This window comes from Lolium rigidum, chromosome 2 (genome assembly GCF_022539505.1).
Source record: "Lolium rigidum isolate FL_2022 chromosome 2, APGP_CSIRO_Lrig_0.1, whole genome shotgun sequence".
Lineage (NCBI taxonomy): Eukaryota > Viridiplantae > Streptophyta > Magnoliopsida > Poales > Poaceae > Lolium > Lolium rigidum.
The window spans coordinates 13,019,047-13,041,395 of NC_061509.1; positions in this window are offsets into that span (position 1 = coordinate 13,019,047).

Below are 22,349 nucleotides of genomic sequence, written 5' to 3' on the forward strand. Positions count from 1 at the left end.
GAAGTCCGAAGAGTAGACGAAGTGGGGCCACGAGGTGGCCACACCCTAGGGCGGCGCGGCCCCCTTGGCCGCGCGGCTCTGTGGTGTGGGGCCCTCGTGTGGCCCCCTGACCTGCCCTTCCGCCTACTTAAAGCCTCCGTCGCGAAACCCCCAGTACCGAGAGCCACGATACGGAAAACCTTCCAGAGACGCCGCCGCCGATCCCATCTCGGGGGATTCAGGAGATCGCCTCCGGCACCCTGCCGGAGAGGGGATTCATCTCCCGGAGGACTCTACGCCGCCATGGTCGCCTCCGGAGTGATGAGTGAGTAGTCTACCCCTGGACTATGGGTCCATAGCAGTAGCTAGATGGTTGTCTTCTCCCCATTGTGCTTCATTGTCGGATCTTGTGAGCTGCCTAACATGATCAAGATCATCTATCCGTAATTCTATATGTTGCGTTTGTTGGGATCCGATGAATAGAGAATACTTGTTATGTTGATTATCAAAGTTATGTCTATGTGTTGTTTATGATCTTGCATGCTCTCCGTTACTAGTAGATGCTCTCGGCCAAGTAGATGCTTGTAACTCCAAGAGGGAGTATTTATGCTCGATAGTGGGTTCATGCCTCCATTGATATCTCAGGACGAGTGACGAAAAGTTCTAAGGTTGTGGATGTGCTTTGTTGCCACTAGGGATAAAACATTGGTGCTATGTTCAAGGATGTAGTTACCGATTACATTACGCGCAATACTTAATGCAATTGTCTCGTTGTTAGCAACTTAATACTGGAGGGGTTCGGATGATAACCTCGAAGGTGGACTTTTTAGGCATAGATGCATGCTTGGATGGCGGTCTATGTACTTTGTCGTAATGCCCAATTAAATCTCACTATACTCATCATAATATGTATGTGCATGGTCATGCCCTCTTTATTTGTCAATTGTCCAACCGTAATTTGTTCACCCAACATGCTCGTTTATCTTATGGGAGAGACACCTCTAGTGAACTGTGGACCCCGGTCCAATTCTCTATACTCGAAATACAATCTATCGCAATACTTGTTCTACCTGTTTTACGCAAACAATCATCTTCCACACAATACGGTTAATCCTTTGTTACAGCAAGCCGGTGAGATTGACAACCTCACTTGTTTCGTTGGGGCAAAGTACTTTGGTTGTGTTGTGCGGGTTCCACGTTGGCGCCGGAATCCCCGGTGTTGCGCCGCACTACATCCCGCCGCCATCAACCTTCAACGTGCTTCTTGGCTCCTCCCTGGTTCGATAAACCTTGGTTTCTTTCTGAGGGAAAACTTGCTGCTGTGCGCATCATACCTTCCTCTTGGGGTTCCCAACGAACGTGTGAGTTACACGCCATCAGTTGTTCATTGGTCTTCATTGGATTTGAAAGATGGATTTCAGTTGTGGGCTAGCAGTAGGTGATCTATGATTGATTGCCACTGCTACTTTGGTGTTGGGTTAAACATGTAGATAAAATAGATTTTGTAATAATGTGTTTTATTGAATCAATACTAGTGGTGTTCATGGGCTAGTGGAGCTAGGTGACTTTTGTGGATTTTGGTTAATTTGATGCTAGACTGGCTTGGCTCTTTATTGTACTAATTTCCTTTGCCAAGGTTGCAGAACATCACTCTCTAATCTTGGTGCTAATTACGTAACTACTATTCAGTTGCCAGTAGCCAGATGATGTTAAACATGCTATCATACTGCTATTGTCTAATCTGATTTGAGTTGAATGATGTACCGATGTTGTAAATAGATCCTATGGATCCATTCCAGGTTATGGTATATACCTTGCTCTAGCTCGTAGAATATTATGTTGTTTCTATTGATGTTGATCTTCCCCTTGATCTACCCTTCTCCTTCTAGCTCCAGCTACTACTTGCTCTTGCTCTATGAAATCATCTTGCTGGCTTGTGGTGGTTTTGGTGGATGAGCTATTGATGAACTATGGCTCCGGAATGAACTATGGTGTGTTCTATGATGAATTCATGGAATGTGTGTGGTGGTTTTGTTGCTGATGTCGATGACTTGATTGTGTGCTTACAATTGCTATTTATAGCAGCCTCATGTTGTGATTGATGGACATGTGGCCCTGTGACTCTTATGTTGCCCTTTGGTGTGAGCAACTTGCACGTTTGGGGTTGTTGTGAACCCAAGGTTACTTGGATAGGGTCGGCACTTGCGATATTTTATCTCATGTTGGGGTTATTTTTTATTACCAAATGACAATGCCACTTGTTTTCTCTGTGTGTTAAATGTGTGCATGTTGCACCAGATCAAATAAATAGATGATCGAAGATTGAGGAGATGGAGAAGACATTAGCTAGGATTATAATTAGATCGATCTACAACAATGTTTATATTGTAATCTTGTAATTTTTTCCTTTCTTTATTTTTGTAATATAAAGAATATTTTAAGGACAATGTAATTGTGTTTATTTATCAATAAAGCTATAATTTTCTTCATTTAGAAATGTTATGACTTACTTAATATTTAAACTGTTAGTTTGAATTCAATTTGAATAATTATTTATAATTCAAATAGGGTAGTTGAATTGGAATTCAAATGCTTTACATATTTGAATTCAAATTATAGGTTTGGATTTCAATTCAAATTTCCACCCCTCAAAACCCTAAGTGCAAAGAGGTCATGTGTTGAAATCTATCACACTCTCACCACGACTAAACCCTAATTCATAGCGACGTAGAGAGAAATCGACCCCCCCTAGGTTTTCAGCATTAAAGCGCGTAAATTTTCCCCTTTTTGCGATGCAATGCACAACCTTTTCTAAAACTACCCTGCGATCGTCCTAAAACATGGCATGTCAAATAATGTGTCCCCCCATTTCCACTAGAAATCATATGTGTAAATTTGTATAACATGCCAAAAATATTGGAAACGCCCATGCTGAAAAATTCGGGTTCATTGTTTTACTTTCGGCCTGTTTGGTTGCCAGCATGAGACCAATCAGGCACATGGGGTGTACAAACCCTTTATTTGGCTGCATGTGTAAGGATCCCATCCAAAGACGCTAAGGGAGAGGCGTTCGCTCGAAAGATAACATCCACACCTGACTGTGGAAGAGCAGCTGCAATGTTCCTCGGTACTGTAGGCCATAACAAAATGTTAGAGTGTGATTCATAAATCATAACATATTCAGGAGATCTATATGGATAATATCTTGATATTTCAAGAAAATATTGTATGCAACTGGTAAGGTCAGAGATGAGATGACCAACGTAACAACTGGTCAAACACCATCAAAGATATAAAGGGGCCACGACGTTATTCATATTTCAATGTTAATTGTACTATGTGTGCATAGTCATCACATGAGTTTATTTGTGTTCAAATATAAGTACACTAGTACAAAATCTGTTTTTTTTGCGGGCACTTAAGCCCTTATTGTGACAGAGTAGCTAGTCTCCCGTCACAATGTGTTTGTCATAAATGACTTCCTATCTTTGACGGGTGGCCCGCTTCTGAGAGGTAACCTCTAGCTCTGACAGGCTTTTCCAGAGTCCATTAGTGATCAAGACCGCTAGTGGTAGTTTTGGACACACGGATGAAGCCATCGCTGATAGTTTATTGATCAGTGAAGTTAACTAATACCCGGAGTCTCCACTCTCCTTTCGGGATGTCGATGGCTCGTGGTACTACCTAGAGAATGAGTCAGAACTCCGGTCCACACATTCATATTCAGAACATTTGACCGATTTTTTAGTTTCTCTAGGTTAGGTAATTGGCATATAAGGATCAAATTACTGAAATTGGCTAACATAATCTTATTCGAATACAGATATATTTATTTTCATATCCACATTTTCTTTAAAATTCAATACCACAATTTGTATTTGTTTTTGTAAAATGAATCCGGATATTTAACATATCCATTTTCACAGACATCTAGATTCAGATATTTCCAATTCCATTTTTAGTTTCTCGAATGCAAATTTTGGATAATATGGACTACCCACTATCAGTTTCCACCCCTACTCGACTGTGTCGCACTGATGATATTCTCCAAGGTGCGCGTCGACCAGAGAAGCTCATATCGGTCATCGGCGTGCATTATGTGTTTATCGGGGGAGAGCTAAGAGAAAGAGAAGGCAAAGGCAGAGAGAGTTTGTGCCACTAATGGTGGTGGAGTAGACGGAAAAATCATGGGGATTTCGCAGAAAGGTGTCTGGGGGCGTTGGATTTTGTGATTCCGTGCATAATGAAAATTTGATTTGATAGGACGGCCTCTTTAGTCCCAAAGAAGTATATTTTGGCAAGTACCAATCAAGAATTATTAGGGAGATTTTGGCATGTTAATTTCACGAGAGAGGTGGTGAGGGCAAACTGGATGGTCCAGATGCTCCAAATATCTTCACCAAACGCGTTTGACGACCTACGACCCACTCTAATATAATAGTATAGATTTCCAATTTTTTCGGCTTCTACGTACATAGTATTCATTATGTTGCATTACCATAAATCTGATGATTCTCATTGTCCATGCTTCTCAACTTATTTGCAAAGTTTCATATTCTTTTTTCCAAGCTAAAGTATAATCCATGCTTCCCTTCTTTATCATCCATCCTGCTAATTATTACCTTTGGTAAGTGCATAATATTTGATATCATCTAGGGGTGATTCATCATTTTTAATGGGATTTCTATTTTCGTGCCCTCGGGTTCTTAGTTGTGCTCAGTTTTTCCCAGCCTCTTAGTTTTTTCTCAGTTTTTCCCAAGCCCTTGTCTGAAACCCGCACAAGTGCTGGAACAGCCAGTTGCCCGACGGGTCAACAACTTTGACCATTATCTGCTGACTAGTGGGACCACGTAGAGCCTGCAAAGACACGTCAGACCATCCATCTTTGTTTGATCGTAAGCATCGCCGTATCCCTGACCAAAACGCGGACGAGTGGGGCTTCGGTATATCGAATGACAAGTGGGACCATGATGCTGATACAAGGGGCAATACACGGGTAGGAGTAGATTTTTAAACGGAGCTCTACAGCGATGGCATGGAGGAGGTGGCCCGCGAGTGCTGGGATGATATCGACGTCCACAAAGAACTGCATGAGGCGAGACCAGAAGCATTAGATAGATATGAACTAGACGCGTTTAACCATGAAAAGAAGAGAAGAAATGCTCGAGGACATCGACGACTACCTCAACACTTTGACTGACGATGTCGGACATGGACGGAAGCAATATAGAGAAAACTAGTGTCTCTCCTTTCTGGCGTGTATAGATGGGTGCTAGGGGCGTGTGGTGGCAAAGGGAAAGACCTCGTGGTGGTCTGTGGCGTCCAGCATAGCGGGGCGGTGTGGCCGTTCCCACAGCGGCGTGCATGTTCGGCATTGGCATCAGCATGTACGTTCGGCATTGGCCTCGACGGTATCTCTGGTGTATTAGTGATCGAATGAGGGGACATGATTGATGGTGCATCCCGACGGTGACCTAGCAGTGGCGGCGAGCATAGCCGTTCTGACCATACCGATATCGGCATCGGCATCGTTTGGAGTCTGTGGTGCTCGAATCAAGTTGGGATTTGTTTCTTATAGGCCAAAATGAATTTGAAACAAGTTTCCTGTTGAAGGTTAGGTAAAATACGAATAGTTTGTAACTAAAAAATTTACTAGCACCATGGTGAGGTTCTTTTTGATGAGCTATACGGTTCGGCAAAAGTTTTTGACACTTTTTAGATATTCCTTGTTGTTACACGTATGGCATCATGTATGGTAAATTTGGGGTCATTTGGAGATGTTCGAAAAAAATCACTTTGCTTAAGCGCATGCCGTTTCGTCTCACTGAAACCAGCTTTTGTAACAAGGTTATTTTTTCTACCTTCTCTAAATAACCTCAAATTTCATACAGATGATCTTCAATACAGAGATAGATAGATTGTTTTGTTTTATATTTGTCGAACTTTTTTATTTCTCTTTATAATACCTAGTTGATTTTCAGGTCAAAACCTCGAAACACACCATCATGTATGGCATCATTTTCACCCTAAATTTCAAATTTTGTTAAACTTTTTAGATATTCCTTGTTGTTACAGGTATGGCACCATGTATGCCAAACTTGGGGTCATTTCGAGATGTTCAAAAAAATCACTTTGCTTAAGCGCATGCCGTTTGGTCTCACTGAAACCAGCTTTTGTAAGAAGTTCGGTTTTTTCGACCTACTCTAAATGACCTCAAAATCATACAGATGATCTTCTATACAAAGATAGGTAGTTTGTTTCGTCCTTACATTTTTTGAATTTTTATTTCCCTTTATAATACCAAGTTGATTTTTAGTTCAAAACCTCGAAAGTTAACATAAGTAGATGGAACCCTCACAAACTTCAAATATAGAGATAGATATATTGTTTCTTTTATCATTTTTATCGTGAAAAGTAATGGCTACAAGAAATCGGTGATGGTTTATCATTTTTTGCGTGAAAAGTAATGGCTACAAGAAATCGGTGATGGTTTATCATTTTTGCGTGAAAAGTAATGGCTACAACAAATCGGTGATGGTTTATATTTTTTACGTGAAAAGTAGTAATGGCTACAACTAATCGGTGATGGTTTATCTTTTTTGCGTGAAAATTAATGGCTACAAGAAATCGGTGATGGTTTATCATTTTTTTCGTGAAAAGTAATGCCTAAAAGAGTTTATAATTTTGAGCACGTGAAAATAATACAGAAAACCAAACTTGCTGAATCTGGTGGCAAACTGGGTATTTAGCATACATAGAGGGTGGAAGCTAGCCACCGACAGAGAGAGAGAGAGAGGGTGGTGGCCCCGATCAGAGAGAGAGAGAGAGGTTATCCTACCCGTTAGATCATACGATCAACGGTCGGCGGGCACGATCCGCGTACAAGGGCTAGACCAATCAGGGCAAGGTTGAGCGTCTGTGAGAATTTGTGAGTATCAAGAAACCAAGGGCACGTGAGTAGTAAACAGACTAAGGGATTCAAATATGAGATTTAAAAAATGGAAAATGCGTGTTTTGTACAATGAAACACATCTTGGCCTACAGACGTGCAGTACCACGGACACATGTCGCGGTGCGCAGCGGTTAGGCGGTGTGCGTGTTGAGACCAAACGTCTAGTTTTTTTGAGAAACTGCCGAGACCAACCGTCACGTGCCTGTACAGAGCCCCTCTCTCCCTCACGCACGCAACCACGCCTCTCACGTCCCATCAACTTCTCCAAATCGAAGGAAAAAACCCCAACCTCCCTACGCGCGCTCCCCTACCGGCGATGGAGAAGAAGAATGCGCTAGCGATCGTCGCCCCCGAGCCCGTCGCCGCCGAGCCCGTCGCATCCGAGGCCGTCACCTCCGAGGGCGGCGCATCCAAGCACGACACCTCCGTGAACTGGGCCTCTCTCATGGCTGACGAACCACTTCACAAGATCGGCGACTGCTTACTGGCAAACGAGGAGTATGTGGACACCTACTCTACTTTGAGGCAAGTTTGTAGAAATTGGCACTCAGGTTTACCTGAGCCCGACGTGCACCTGCATGAATGGATCATGGTAGAACACACCATTCCACGCGCCGCTGAGTTCACCTTCCTCCACCTCCGCACATCCCGCTACATCACCATCGATCTAACGGAAGGTCATGCAAGGTTCAAATTCCTCCAGATCTATAGAGTTAATCTATTTTTATTTTCAATCGTAAACATCTTAGTGTTGAATGTTATCTTCATCAATATATTTTAGATACTACTTCGTGCTTGCCCAGAAGAACCAGCCGCACAAGATACGGCTTCTGAACCCACTCACAAAGATATTAAACACTATGTTTGAGGCGCAGATGCCATCTGTTATTCTGGAGTCAGTCGCTGTAATGAAGTCTCCGACTATGGTCTTCGTTTCCATAGATTACCCGGCGAAAATTGCTTGGGTCAATGAGAGCACTCCAACTAAAGGTATAGATGAAGATTGGGGAGAAGGAATATTTTCGATCGAGCACCATTCTCTGTGTTGCATTATCCCGTTCAATGGTGAATTGTATGCAATAGATGTGAACAATTTTGAGTTCGGAAAATTAGTGTGCACCAACAATGTCCAGTTGAAGCAACGCGCGAGCATTGTCAACATGGAGACACTATTTTCATTTCCAGAACTTGGAAATGACAAGTTCTACCTTGTGAAGTCGGATGGTGATCTGCTGCTTGTGTTGTTGGACAACATGCATTTGGAGGAAGGTCGACCTGGCTGCATCTACTACGCGGATTTGAGTTATATCAGAGAGTACTTTGATAATATAAAGACCTGGGATGAGTGGCCACTACGTGTGGATAGATTAGGAAACTACGGTCTGAAAAATGAATAAAGGTCATACCGTTTGGAGGATGTATTGGCTGCATACTGCAGACGGAAGGAGTTCAATGAATATTTACTTCAGATCAGAGAATTGAGCGATGAAGAAATATATGCTGAATGAATAACAGATTCATTCATCCTGGGGTATCATAATCTTCATGTTGGTCATACAGTGCGTCCTGTATTATTTTCAGCTTAGTTTGTCGTGAACATTAACATCGTTATTGGCTGCTTTTGGCTGCTGTATGTAGTTTATGTATTATACTTAGTTTTCTGGATTTATTATGCTGCTGTGAATTTATCCTATACTAGCTTCTAGATTTGCTACTAGATTTGTTACTATATTGGACAAAAAGCGAGGGCCAAAAGTCAACAATCATTGAAGAAAGACAAAAATAGAAACTTATCTAGATTTAATACTAATTTGTTGAAAAGAGAGAAAACTGTTACAGAGAAAGAGGGGGAAAAGGTGCTCTTAAAAATACCAATTTGGGCCGAGAGAGACAGAACCGAGCTCTCACGTACAACCAAATGCGGTCTCGTCCTGTCCCACATGGTCCCTTTCTACCAGACCCACGCGATGCGGCCCCACACGTCAGCACGGAACGGTCAACTAAACGGGAATCCTCCCGTCCGGGCTCCTTCTGCAGATTTCAGACAAGGGCTTGGGGAAAACTGAGGAAAAACGAAGGAGCTGGGGAAAACTGAGTACAACTAAGAACCCGAGGGCACGCAAATAGGAATCCCTTTTTTAATATGCTTTTTTCAATATTGAGTACATTCCTACATTATTTTCATTCCTATCGTTCTATAATGCATTTCTACAATCACCACAGGCGACTCTATTCAAAGTTTCAAACCGGTGTTTAGTCCATTCACACCTTCCTGTGGTGCTCACTAGGGATTTAGATTGGAGGCATGTATTACTGAGTTTTGAACAAATATTGGTAGAAATGGGCATGGACTTGTACAACATCTGTGTTGGTCTTTTGTTTTCGGTCATTTGTTGAAGCGAGAAGAATCACACGTGACTTGAAAACAAATCGCTACATGCAAACAACCTTCTCCCATGTCTACTTCTTCGTCTCCGGGACGGATGTGGTCTTTTCGACCCGTTCGGCGACTTCCCGTCCGCAATCAACAACGTCAAGCTAGCTCAGGGAGGAGCGGCAGCGGCGGCGCGCCATCGACACGGTCTGGAGGTTGAAGATGAAGGGCTTCTCAAGGATCTCGTTGTAATTTTCATTTTTCTTGAGCTGCTTTGTACTGGTCGGTGTTTCTTTTAATGCCAGTGTCCTATTCGCAAAAAAAAAAAAAAAAAAAAAAAAAATTCTAGTCCATCAGACCGTCAAAGCACAAGAAATCATAGTCGCAAAAGGAGTTCGATGGGAAGCTACATATCGGCAACCGATTCCTGAAAGAGCTCCCCATTAGATGTTGCGTAATCTAATAATCAAGTGAGTATAACGCTGAAACTAGACAAAAACAAAAACGATTCGTTAAAACATATCTCTCTACAAGAGATAATTATTGAAAATCTCAGAAACTACAATGGATCGTGATTTAATTTTGTGATTCGATAGAAAAATAATTTAGAATCAAGAGCCACAAAAACTTCATTGCTGCCACGTTTGTTGCATGGCATTTAATGCATAAACTATTTTTGGTGCGGCAAATTTTGCAGTCGCCTATAAATGGTAGATAATAAATTGATTCTCCTAAAATAGCTGTCACCTTGGTATGATACGATACGATATGATATGATAAGGAGAGGATAATGAGATTTAATTAACTTCCTCTAAATCCTCCTAGAGCCCCTATATATCTCATCACCGTCATGTCGACTCCTACCATCCATCGACTAGACTAGAAGAAAGACGTCACTGCGCCATGGCAGCTCCCAAGAACAACACACTTATTTTGTGCTTGATCGTTGCTCTTCTGGCCATCTCTACCTCTTTCCTGACCTGTCATGCAGACGGTAAGACATTATTTTTCCTCTTTATGCATCCATTAATATTCATTCCCATCGAACGTAAACTAACTGGTCGTCTCTACTCTGAATCCTCGTGCAGATCGATTAAGTGAATGGTGCGTGCCGGACGAGGAGATTTGCCAGGGGCCAGCGAAACCCGAAAACGAGCAAAAGTGCCGAGATGCATGCAGCGGTTTTGGCTTCATACCGCAGAAGAGCGCCTGCGTGACCGACCCCAGGCCAAGGTGCTGCTGTTTCAATAATTAAGCATCAGTCTAATGCCCTTGGAGTGGTATAGAAGGATGAAAAAAGCTACCCACAATTAATTTTTATATGATTATTTATCCAATGTAAAAGTCAGAACAGATCATGATTCCATGTCCGGGAATAAAGATTTGAGTTTCCGAGACGTATTGTGATAATAGATAAGTAAAGAAAAGGGAATGTCTATATGACAGACAGCTGTTTTTCTCTAGAGGAACAGCCACTTTTTTTTGCTTAGTCAAGTCAGATAAGCGTGGTACCTCGTTTTTAAAGCACGAACTAGCCAGACAGGTGAAAATATTAACGGGTGGAGTTTTTCTGAACGGGAGGTTTTTTTTTTGAAGCAACAATATATTTTATTAAACAATCTGTTTAGAGAGAATCTCTTCTACTAATCTATATCTATACCTAATAATAAAGGAGCTAATGTTTCCGTCGTTTGGTCCGTCGCTTTGCGTTTTCGTCCAACTTGTAAGGCGCTTTCCCGTCGTCCGTCGTCTCTTTCGTATAAGTTCTGATCTCCTCGCGCTTAGCTAGAAAAAAAGTACACATCGAGTACGGTCGTCTCTTCCGTATATGTTCTGATCTCCTTGCTCGAAAAACAGTCCACATCGAGTACGTTTCACCTATTGAAACGCTCATATATCGAGATCGACGAAGACGAGGTCACCTGGCGACGGAGAAGAACACACAGCAGCAAAACGAGAGGGAGAAGACTGCTCGATCGTGCCCTGGATGCGGTCGACCGCCGCCGGTGGAAGCCGTGGCCGATATCTGCCCGATTTTTTTTTTTTTGCTTTCTCAGCAGATATTTCATAAAGCGGGCTCTCTATGGATCCCCACAAGTGATTAATTCTCGCATGAATTGCTAAGGATCCAGTAAGTCCAACATTGATTCCTTCAGACGTGTCAATTGGACAAATACGCCCATAGTGACTCGGATGAATATCTCGGCTCCGAAAACTTGAAGTTCTCCCTGTCAACCCTCCAGGACCTAAACAGCCGACTCCATGGTCGACCAGCTGCCCGTCCCATCGACTCTGTGGTCGAGCACCGCCAGAGCGCCAATGCCGAGTATGGGGGAGATGGAGCGCGAGGCTGCCGCCGGTTTCCGTTGTTTCGTTTTCATGCGTCGTAAAACTCCACTGATTGATCGCCCGCGTCAAGAAGGCCTTACCCAATGAGCGATTCCATGGCCAATCCATCCGGAGGAGAGAGCCAGCGTCCAGCACGGAGATGCAAAGGAAACAGTACGATCGATCCGTTTTGAACTTGTACACGGGCCAAGGCTACTAAAAGTCGACGATTTATTTCTTGTACCGTCTCGCGTCCTCACGAAGCGGCGGCGACACAGAGACGAAGACTTGTGGTGCTCCTGCTACGTCCAGCGCGCAGCGCGATGGCGACTTACCGAGGTGGCAGGGGAACGTACAACAAGCAGCTGCGGCTCCAGCCAATGCGATCTGCGGCGACATGGCCTCAGCCTCAAAACACCGAGACGAGCGGTATCACGGTTGCGTGACTCCGACCCCCAGGCAAGCACGAAGTCCCAACGCATCCATTACCACCGTGAGGTCAATACTTGGAAAATAGGATTTTCAAGGGCAACAGCAACGACATCTGTATCTGATCGAACAACCCCCTTCGAGGTCAAGTTTTGGATTTAACTGGTCAACTTCACATGCTCATGTGCCTCAGAATCCAACGCACGGCCCTTGGAATGCTACAGTTTAATCACATCGAGCTGCTTCTGCTGATGCATCAAACATGTCAAATTCAATGGATACTCATCCGACATTGGTATATCATGGTATCCAGTTTGTCATCATCGCCTAACCAGAGCAATACAACAATGTAGTCTGCAATTAATCCTCCAGGTAAGTATTTTTTAAACATAGTAGTATATTTTTCATAAGTTGTTCCCTGAGCACCTGCTGTGCTTAATTATATATTCAATGTAGTCGCATATCCTTTAGAGAGATCAACTTACACATGTTGGCTGGCATTTTTTACGGTTTCACGACCGACAACGAAGCAAACCCAATTCTTCACAGTAGTTATGTCCCGGTCAAGAACCGTCATCAAGTAATTTTTTATTTTCAATAGTAAAAAAAATCATGGCCTAAAAATATATTTAATAAATTTAACCCGCAGCAACGCGCGGGCATGTGTGCTAGTCTATACCTACTAATAAAGGAGCTAAGGTTTCTGCCAAAAAGTTTCGTCAACGCTTTTTTTTGGACCGTTTTACCCTCCCACCAAATCACATATAACAAGTTAGGGCATTGTACCGGTTCGTTGCTTATTTTTCTATTCCGTATTTTCGTCCACACGAAATTCTCGCGCGAGCTGGGCGCTATGGGCCGGCCGAACAGCCCAGTAGCCAGAATCAATAGAGCTAATTCACGGCGTCTCGGTTCTTTTCTTAATTCGGATGTCTCAGGTCTTCTTATGTTCCTGTTGTTAGTCCCACCTCGGTTTCTCATAGGGATTTTCACCAATTCATATACCACGAAAATTAGCGTATTATCAGCAAGGTGTGTCTCCTTGATTAACAGATATATTTGGGTGTGAGCTAAGAGCCAAGGAGACGAGAAGAAATCCGGCGAACTCGGCCGTAGAGCGAGACTGACAGCGGATGCTGCCGGGATGGAACGAAATTCGCAGACGCAGACGGGAATGGAAAAAAGGAAAGCTTCAATGGCGCCGATCTAGGCCGCGCCAGGCTTCGAACCCCGATGAATCGGACTACTCGTCGGCCGTAGAGCGTGAAGGGGGGCGTCAAGGGTGCAAGAGGGACGAAGGAGATTTGGGGCGTGCTTGCGCGGAGGCGGCGCTTCTGGGGGGATAGAGTCGACCCAGGGGAGGATTAGCTAAATAGGGTTTCGCTCGGGTCTACTACGTACCTGCTGGACCAAGCCATGGTGGGCCGGATCCGGTCTCTCAGGTGGGCGACGGAGGCGCGATTCCGGACGCAGGTCGGTGGCAGGAGGCCCTTATGTGTTCCGACTACTTGGGTTTAAATCATGCATGTGCTGGTTTTCGGGTTGACGGCCAAACAATTCTTGTCACGGGTTTGCATGTTGTTGTCGGCAGTTGTTACTTGGGTGTAAATTAGGATGTTGGTGGATGAAGTTGATGACATGCTTTCACGTCAACAATATTTTTTAGATTGTTTTGCTCTTCCATCAAAATACATAATACGGCTAAATACAACGGTACCGGTTCGTTGGTCTTCCACGGAGTCCCTCCTCCCTATCGACACCTTCCAGATCCGTCGAGTGCCCAGGTTGGCCTCCACCAAGAGCGCGCTTCCCGCTCCAATCCCAGGTCACGGGACTCCGCGGCGCCGTCACATTGAGTGGAGGATTCGCAGTCGGTCCCCTCTAATGCAACCTATACTGGGGGTGGCGCGACCAGAGACACGCAAAGTCTGTCCTTGGCATCGCCCGTGCGGCCGCCCGATTAGTAGGTCAAGACGGCGGAGAGCAGGAGAGATGATGAGAGTCTGCCGGTGCGGAAGCGGATGCTTGCTAGGGTTGTGGAGGCGGGGAGAAGGGAGGGCAGGGCGGCGCCCGGAGATAGGGCTAGCAGCGGCCGTCCAAGATTGAGAGCTGTGCAACATGCCCAGATTGAGCGTGGCTCCCTCGACCGCCACGTGAAACCTGAAGCACGCATTGCGGGCCTTGCCTGCCCGGATTCCCCCTCCAGGTGGTCACGAAGATCCTGGCCTGCGTGTCATGCCTTACCTACTCGGATCGACAGATCGAAGATAATCATCACGATCTAAATTGGATAAAAAGCCTGGCGCCGTGCGCTGCACTTTCTCCTCTGGCGCCTTGCCAGGAAAATAAAGACGAGGTCCGTCGCAAGGGTACGAGCCAGCAGGATACAAGCTCCTCGCTTTGATGTGATTCTTTTTATTCAGCTAACAATTGCCCAACGATTCTTTTTATTCAGCTAACAAGCTTAATACTTAAGACCGAGATGATAACAATTATTCATGGTGTAGGCTTGCTGCGTGGCAGCAGCTTAATTAGTTTGCTAATCCAGTGTGCACAACATTCGTGTCTGTAAACAAGGATATCTGGGAGACAATCTATGATCATGCTTTGAAAGCTTTAGCTGACATTGCTGCAAAGGTCCATATGAAACTTATGTTGGAGCCTCTCAGCAAGATTTGTTTGATGCCTGTAAATGTATATGTAATTTGTGCTGAACATTATCTGATCACGGTTGTCTTACTATATACAAAAGTGCAGATTTTTCTTGAAGACAAATGGAAACCACATGTGTCTAATATGGACGGAGGAACACATTGACGTTATGGAACTATTGATTGATGCCAACGCAAATTTGGCAAGTTCTGGCAGAAAAAAGGAATGCCTTACATGTGAGCGATTTGAACATCACTTTTTGCTGGGACATCTCTATTGACAATACGAAGATGTATATTATTGCTAGAGAAAAATACAGAAATAATATTTTGGACCATTTACTTGAGGTATTTTTTACACTCCTAATCCCCTTTCTTATCTAGATCTTAAAATTGCAGTTGATTTAGAGCTAAGTTGAATAATTAGAAGAATTAGCAACAATAATTTCTTACAAATTTTCTATTAAAGTGTATCTCTTTAACTATTCGATATGATACCTCACCATTCAAAATATATGATATTTATGATACTGCAATTGTACAAAACTGCCTTGCCGATTAGTAATTGTCATCTTCTTTTTGTGAGGCTATCTCATGAAATTTCAACACTTGAAATAGTAAAACATTTTTGGCATAAAAATGTTTAATAATAAAATCAATCCGTGACAACGCACCTCAAGTTGCAGCTCTAATTATCAACTACGTATCACCGATGGTGAGACCGTGCCAGATGGAAAAAGACATATATGTATATTTTTCAATATCCAGTTGCAATGGACCGACTTTTTTCCCGATGCAACGCACGGGCACTTCTGCTATCTATACCTAATACCTAATAATAAAGAAAATAAGGTTTCTTGCGGTCCAACACTTTTTAGACCGATTTACCCTCCCACCAAAATACATATTACAGCTGATACCATCGGTAAGAATAACGTTTGTGAGAAATTAGATCGGACGAGCCTTCGAACGTTTGTTTCGTCCGTCCAAGCAAGGCCAGGCGATAGTGTCCGGCTCCAATACAATACGAGTATGTCCTCAATGCAATGGAAAGTCCGGCTGGAATAGTAATCAAGTCAAGCGTGCCCTCAAACCAGAGTCCGGCTCGTACGTGTAATAAATCCAAGCGTGTCTTCAAATACTCTTAACATATCATTGTATCGCCAATGGATAAACTCTGTTGATCCTCGATCGATTCCCTTCGCCGCATCGATTTCCCAATCCAACTGCGCAAGATCGATGAAACACCCAGCTGGCGGCTAACCATGACGAGCACGAGGACGATGTCGGGCTGCTCGAGGAAGCCGGGCCGCCGCCGCAGGACCACGGCGCGGATCATCCTCATCCAGGACGACATCGGGTTGCTCGAGGAGGCTGCGCCGCGCAGGACCACCACGCGGATCATCTTCATCCAGCCGCCACCCCTCGATCTCCGGTGAGCAGCTCTGATGAGACGGTGCACGGCGAAGCAGAACAGGTCGGTGCCGGCAGCAGGGGCTCACCGTAGGCGTTTCGTGTGCAGCATATGCGGAAGGTGCTTCGGCAGCTACCACTACCAGGCGCTCGACGGGCGAACCACATAAAAGAAAGCAAATAACGCGATCGCAGCAGCCAGTCATGACTCATGATGACGTTCATGTTTATGGTACAGTATATCGTGAGGGTTCCCGGTAGCGCGTTCAAAGAGCTTCAAACAGATCAGAGTTAACAGATGGGGCTCTCGGGCTAAGTGCCGTCTCTGCTAAATTTAGACTATCTATCTACTTGTGTCTTACCTGAAGAATGTGTTTGAAATACACAAATCAGTGATCAAAAGTAGTGAACGATTTCACACAGATTTTGCATTACTTGGTTCAGAACCAGAGTCATCTGTGTTTGCAAGTCTATGCTAACTATAATAGTGTTTATGCTGAATTTGCTGGTTCGACACAAGCAAAAAACTTAATTAGTCATCATATATATGTACTTCGGCACTATCATGTCCGTTGAGTAACTGCTTTTTGCTTTCAGATTGTTCTTTGGAAAGGTTTACAAAGCACGTGCAACTGGGTTCACTAAAGAGAACAGAACCTTGGATGACATATGGAAGACATTATTAAGCAGTGATTTTGAAGTACTGGCACCTAATGATATTTTCTGATGGTACCTGGGGCCGGTCTGGACGTTGGAATCGCCGTGCAGACTGTAATGTCATGAAGTGCCGCCGAATTGCCGGAAGTCATCTGCCACAAGCGAGGGGCGACATCGATCGGGAAGTCAAACGTTCTAGGCCATTCAACAATATTTTCTCAAGCATTTTTGTTTATGTGGACTATTTATATTTGGTATGTTAGAGAGGGTAGGTTTTTAATTATCAGGTAGAGATAAAATAAGCATGAAACTCATGAGTTCATGCCTTCTTGGTGGAGGGCTCAGGGAATAAAAGGTTTCTTTGTTTGATGTGATATATCCATATTGAAGTTCTAATTCTTTCAGGGGAAGACAGACATGATATTGCTACTGGTAGAAGGTTCATAAATGCATAATACAATTTCAGGGTGACTGAAAGTGTATCAGGGTTGAGCTTTTAAAAATAATCTGTATCAGGTTAAATGTATAAGATATTTCTCTGTAGCCCTGCCAGCCTCCCCTTGTACCACTGTGCTACCACTGAAAACGTGCGGCCTATTTTTTACCCGATGCAACGCACGGGCAAATTTACTAGTCTATACCTAATAATAAAGGGAGGATTGTTTCCGTCGTCCAACACTTTTTTGGACAGCTTTACCCTCCCACCAAAATACATAATACATACAATGCCATGGTACCTCTTCTTTCCTAATAAAATAAATATTCATTGCTGAAAAACGGTTCGATCGTCGCTGTGAAGGCTTCGTCTATGGGGCTCCGAATTGTCCGCTCATATATACCTGGGCCATGTGGCTGTGTTGCTGGGCTGATTCCAAAGCACGCGAGTGCAAATTCATTGTCACCGTGCCATCCAAAGGCTGCATGATACGATGGATATTTTGTGCTCGAAATAATCCCACATCGCTAAATTCAACCGACTCCATCTGATTTAAATAGGTTAGTTTTCTAGAATCTGCAAGCCGTCCCCGAGAACAAATAGCCGCAGTTTGGTCCAAGATGTGATGGTGTGAGAGGGTGAGGAAGGAAGGTCTGCAGGCCGAGACAGAGACCAGAGAACAACGGAAGGAAGTCTCAGACGAATTTGGGAAAAGAGGGAGATGCATAGAAGAGCGGAAACGTCGAACTGCACCAGGATATGCCCGCGCTGACGGCCGGATGCGTTTCTCACGGAAGAGTTGTGCGACGGCGCGAGCGATTTGCTTCAAATCCAGGGGCACAGTAGGAGAACGCCCGCGAGAAGAGCACAGCTTGGTTGGCGACGTGTGACCGAGCGCCCGGCCAAGACGACGGAGCCGGAGCATGGCCGGCGGCACTGAGAAAAGGCAATCTAGCGACAGGGGATCTCACCTACGTTTGGTTCCTAGAGTTAGGGTTGGGCAGAGACAAATGCTCATTTGGGCCGGTCTGGCTGGGAGTAGCTGGGGCATTTTGTTCAGATTTTTTCTTTCTTTTTTCCACTGATTTATAGAAAAACAAAAGGAAGGAAGAAAGAAAAGGGGGTTTGAGGAAAAATAAAAGGACATATATTTTCGGTTTTTCTACAAAACTTTGTGATAGATTTTAAAAGTGTCTCAAATATCCAAAACAATATTATTATTTTAGTTTTATTTAAGATATGAAAAAGGAAGAGGGGTTTATAAAACACAGTATAACAATAGGGTTTGAAAATTTTAATAGGAATTTTAAATGCATGTAAAAACATGCAATGCAATGATGGAATGACTTCATAATGATGTAAAAATAAAATCACAACCAAATCTAATGTATTAACCGAATTGTTATAGCGATATACGTAAAAAATGATTGTACGAAGTAAGACCCAAAAAGTAAATGTACGATAAATTAACACTTCATCATTGTGCCCCGTATAACCAAATAGGGTTTGAGGATAAAGGCATACATTCATGTAAATTTTGAGTTGTAAAGATGTTTTTTACTAAATTTTGGAGCCATTAGCAAAATATTATGCTTGTACTAATTATAAATTCACTCGAATTCATATCTTAAAAAAATTCAGAATGGGGCACACCAATATAATCAGTTTGCGGTATTACAAGTCAGTGCAAAGGTTCGATCTAGAATCTACGCTTATTAGGTACAAATTATATAAATATGTGAAAATGTGACGATGGTGATAAAGAGAAGAAGTGTCAACACTGATAATCCTTTTACATCGTTTGATTATTTGTTTCACCCAGTGCAACGCACGGGCACTTTTGCTAGTAAGTTATATGGATCGGTGGTGTTGGTAGATAAAAAAACCGAAGCAAATTTCGTCCGTCAAAAAAACCGGACTGATCGGCCACCACTCCGGCCTCTTGCGTCTTGCTTCCTAGAAAACCCAGACCTATGTGAAGAAAAACCGGAGGTCCGATGACTCCGTGCACATATACCTATCGAGAGTCAGAAGGAGTTTGTACTGAACTCGCTTCCTATCGAATCTGGATTGCCTCCGTTAATATTTGCCTCCCGGCCAGGAAAATCAACCAATAATCCAATATATAGCTAGCCCCTCTTATCGGCCGCGGATCCTCACAGAAACCCGACAAAAGCTCCAATCAAATCAATCGCACGACCTCGACGGAGTTCGCTCGTAACCGAAGCTCGAAATTACGTCTGAAGCTACGTGCCACACCTACGATCTTATCGTCCACTTCCGCTTACAACTCAAACAGAAAAATCCCTGGTCGGCGCAGGAGCTGCACTATTGGTTGCTCAGCGCCAGCCGCCGGGACAGCAGTACCGTTGAAGGCATCTGTCTTGGAGGGCCTCGACGACTGCGCCGCTCGCCGGCGGTCGTGTCGGGGCTGCTGCGTAGCGCCTCACTATGCTGAGATGAAAATCCTGACCACACCTCAGGCTGCTGACACCACGTCGGCGCCACAAATCGAGAGCCTCAAGAGTCAAGACCTGGACCTGGGTGACGGCGGTAGCGGAAATTGAGTGCCTCGGTAGAGACCTAGGCATCTGCAGTAGCAAAAATCGAGGGTTTGGAGCGGCGGCAACGTGGACCGGGGCGGAAGCGGCGTCCGACATCAAGGGCCACGCCAAACAGGCTGGTGGGGCGGTCCGTCCATGGATGTGAACCTCAGTGAGATGCTGGTTCTTTTTTGCACGGTGAAGTTGGGCCCAAGCTGCTATAGGAAAATTTCTGCTTGCAGAGGACAATCTTTGGTTTGTCTTGCAACTAGACGAACGGTGCTGGTCAGCGGCCGAACGCGAGGACGAGCAGATGGTGTGCAGTCGGGAGCTCCCGAGAGGTTGACAGATGAGTGAATTATTGCATATTTGGCCCCTGCCACTGTTCTGCTCTAAGAGACATTGGAAAAATTAGAGATTTTAGGGGATTGAGCTATATTTGGTGGGGATTTAGAGAGGTGGTGTTGGAGAATTGAGACGATCTGCTGCTTTTTATGCTGCTTCTTATAGAGTGTGAAGAAAGTTACAGTTGATGCTACTTTTTTTTTTGCGGGGGACACTTGATGCTACTTTGCATACATACTGTTTTGTTTGATAGCTGAGAGATATCATTAGCTTGCACGCGTGCTGCTGCTTGAGGAAAAGATAGAATCGAGTGGAGCTGCAACATTATTTTGCTTGGCTGTATTTGCTGCATCAAAGAGCAGAGAAGGATTCAAAGTGTTTTTTCTTGTGTGCTGCTACTTGTTTAAGAGCGGAGAGGATTCAGAGTGTTTTTTAATCGTGTGCTACTACTTGTTTGAAAGCAGAGAGAATTAAAAGAAGATACGGACTCATCTTTCTGATAATTGTCCAGGTTCTTCACTACAACAGGATGAGCCGTCCACCTACTTGAGCTACTGAGTTCTAAAATCATCACCCCGGTTATGTTCTTCATAATCGGAATATTCGTCTCAGTAGAGAAGTCGGGCGCTAGGCAATTCAACAATTACTATTTAGAACATTCTTGCATATCTAGATTATTGTTCTGTATCCAAATATGGTTTGATTTATGTTAACATTTTATTTAATGTGTCTATGTCTATAGTTTACAATTCAAGGAAATTGGAATACATAATAGAGCGGGCACCGCTATTTATTCGAATTTAAACATGCATGCTTCTTTCACTAATCTTTGTTACATTAATTTCCTTTTATCTTCTAATGTTTGTCCCTCCATTAGAATTCCAAAATGATAATCGATCACTCCGAGATCACTATTAGTTCATTCGGAGAGAAAGAAACCCTAGCCGCCTCCGGGTTGCCCCTGGGCGACTCCGAGGCGCCCCCGCGCCGCCGCCGCAGCCTCCCCCCAACACCTCACCCACAGCCCCCACCGCCGCCGGAGGAGGCCATCCCACGGCGGACGGAGGCGGCGGGGCGCATCCCCTGGTCGGTTTCCCCCAGAAAATCCAAATCCCGCACCAAAAACTCCCCCGCCCCTTCTGCACGTGCTCCTCTGCCCCGGCCTTGGCCGTCCTCTGCCCCGGCGGCTCTGATCCCCCTCGCTCTGTGCTTCGCCTCGGCCGCGGCTCGGCGTCCTCGCCGGCTTCGGCTTCGTCGGCTGGTCCTTCGCCCCGAGGTCAGGCGGCGTCCTGGCACTCGGCGTCTCTGCGCGTCTCCTGCTACCCTGCTGGCCTCCGGTGGCTGGCTGGGTTATCCTCGCTGCTCTCCCATTTCTGGCAGTTCCCGGCGTGGACGCTCTGCATTTTTGGCCGCCCTTGTTGGTGGCTCGTGTTTCTGCAGGGTTGGGGAGGCCAGCCTGTTCTGATGCTCCGGCCAGGTGCACTTCCAGGCGAAATCCCTTGGACGACGTCGCCTGCGGGCGTCGTGCTCCTCCGTCGAGGCATCCTCTTCGTTTGGTGTTCCTCCTGTGCCATAGCTCCGGGGAAATCTCTGTTCTGGGCGGCTCCAGAACAGGCGATGACGGCGCTCTTTGGGCATCGTACCAGAGCTTCGCACGAGTCAGACAGCTTCCCCCGCCTCTCGTTTTCTCGCTGGCTCTTGGCTCGCATCCTTTCGGGTTAGGCTGCTATCATGGTGTCCCAGGGTGTGCTCCCACGACGTCCTGGGATAGCCTTGGCTTGCACTGCTCTTCGACCACGGGGGCGGCACACCGGTGTCGTCGCCCCAGTCTCGACTATCCGATGCCCTTCGACTGTGCTTGGTCTCGGCGGCACAACGCCCTTCTGCTATGCCGCGACTGATACGTCTCCAACGTATCTATAATTTCTGATGTTCCATGCTTGTTTTATGACAATACCGACATGTTATGTTCACACTTTATGTCATTATTATGCGTTTTCCGGAACTAACCTATTGACGAGATGCCGAAAGGCCAGTTGTTGTTTTCTGCTGTTTTTGGTTCCAGAAAGGCTGTTCGGGCAATATTCTCGGAATTGGACGAAATCAACGCCAAACCTCCTATTTTTCCGGAAGGCTCCGAACACCGAAGAAGAGTCGGAGAGGAGCCGGGGGGCCACCACACCATAAGGCCGCGCGGGCCAGACCCTGGCCGCGCCGGCCTAGGGTGAGGCCACCCTGTCAG